Raw genomic sequence first — 2,106 nt, forward strand, 5'->3', positions numbered from 1 at the left:
CAGCAGCAGCAGCAGCAGCAGCAGCAGCAGCCTCAAGGGCTAATGCCTGATTGCGCCCAGAGCGAACTCGTTCTGCACCTCCCGCTGACGGGCGCAGCTGCAGGGCAGCTTCCCCTAGGGGTGTCCAGCGGCCTCACAGACCTGCTTGCTGCCACCGCGGCGCGTGTGGCCGAGGCTGCAGATGCCATGAAGTCGAGCTGCGGCGGCAGCTTGGGTGACTTTGGGCACTCCGAGGCGGGCGCGGCGGCGGCGCGGGCCGCGCTGGCGCAGCAGGAATGGGAGGGGCTGCAGCAGCAGGCGGGGGGGGCGTCGTGGCGGCAGCAACAGCAGGAGCGCGTGGGAGGTTGTGTTGAGATGAAGGCTGGGCCGAACCTTAATGCGGAGGAGGTTGCCGCTGCATCAGAGGAAGGAGAAAAGCGGGCTGCATTAGAGTCCACCACACCAGCAGCAACGGCAGAGTTGGAAGCAGCAGAAGCCAACAGACAAATATCAGCATCGGCAGCTGCCAAAGCAGCCGTGCCGGAATCTGCCGCTGAGACGAATATTGTGAGCTGCAGCGCAGCATTTGCAGTGGGCAGCTTGCAGCCGTGGGACGGCCTGCGCGGCCTCGGCACGGCGGCCGCGGCTGCGCAGAATGGCGCGGCCGGCGCGTCTCCGGGGAGGGCGCAGGCGTTGGAGCGGCTGCGGCAGCGGCTGGGGCTGTCTTCCAGCCGGGTCGAGCGCGCCCTGCAGCACCGGCAGCAGCAACAGCAGCAGCAGCAGCAGCAGCAGCAGCAGCAGCAGCAGCAGCAGCAGGAAGAATGGGGCAGTGTCATGCGCGATTCTCCTCAGCGGCTCGACGCGTTGCGCCCCAGAAGCGCCCCCGGCTCCCCTGCACGCGGCCGCGCGCCGCCGCACGGGCCGAGCGCGGGCGGCGCGCGGGGCTGCCGGCTGCAGCAGCGCAGCGAGCCTAGCGCGCCGGCGGCCTCGCCCGCACGTGAACGGGTGCTTGTTGGCGGGCGTGGCTCCCTTTGGAAATGTCTGGGGCCGTTGGCTGACGGCATGGGTCAGGTGCACGCGCTGCTCGCCTCCATCCGGCTCCCATCGGGCGCCCATCAGGCCGATGCACTGCAAATTGGTGAGCGAGACGAGGGCGGAAGCGATGAGGGCGGCGCGGCGGGCGCGGGGCCGCACGTGGCAGCTGCGGCGCAGCCGTGCACGCCGGCGGGTCAGCAAAACGGCGCCATCGACGACGAGCAGCTTCCCTCTGAGCGGCTTCTGGACCAGCTGCAGAGAGAGGCAGGCCGCAATGGCCGGCACGGCGGTGGCGAGCAGGCGGCGCAGCAACCAGGGGCTGGGTTGGGCCACTCTGATTTGCCAGGCCCGATGGTGGAGGTCGCAGGCAGCTGCCCCATCACGCTGTCCCTGGACCAGGCGGCAGCCCTGCTGCTGCTGAGCCGCGGCGGCGCCCGCGTGGAGGCTGCGTCCAGCGGCGACGCGCCCGGCGGCGCGGCGGGGATAGGGGCGGCATTGGCCCCGGGGGCGGCGGCGGCTCACGTGGTGATCCGCAGCTTGCGGGCAGGGGCGGGCGAGGACGAGGCAGAGGGGATTCTTGCGCGGCAGGGTGTGGGCGCCCTGCTGCTGGCCGCGGCCGGCTGCGTGTTGCGGCAGCAGCGGGCGGAGCAGTTGGGCCGGCGGCGCGAGCTGGAGACGCGGCTCGAGGAGGTAAGACGATCCAGAACGTCCCCTGCTATCATGGATGCCTGTTGTATAAATGAGCGCGGGAGATGGAATGGACAGACATCCTGCCTATTTCCATTGGTATGAGTCCACGTACGTGGGGCTGACTTGTTTTGCTCAGGGGAGCACCGTCGTGTGCGCTCCCGCAGGTGCGCCGCGAGCTGTGGCAGCAGCAGGCCGTCGCGGAGCACAGGGCAGGAAGGATGAGAGCCAACAGCGTTGGCAGGAGCGGCGGCAGCAAAGCAGTGGCCGTCTCAAGCCCTGGCCGCGGCGCGAGCGCCCGTGGCTCGCCGCCGCGCGCCCCGGCGGCCGGGGCGCCCCGCGCCTCCGCGGCCGGGCTGCCCCGCGCCTCTGCGGCCGGGGCGCTGCGCGCCTCTGCAGTCGGGG

This window comes from Monoraphidium neglectum, assembly GCF_000611645.1.
Source record: "Monoraphidium neglectum strain SAG 48.87 unplaced genomic scaffold scaffold01890, whole genome shotgun sequence".
NCBI lineage: Eukaryota > Viridiplantae > Chlorophyta > Chlorophyceae > Sphaeropleales > Selenastraceae > Monoraphidium > Monoraphidium neglectum.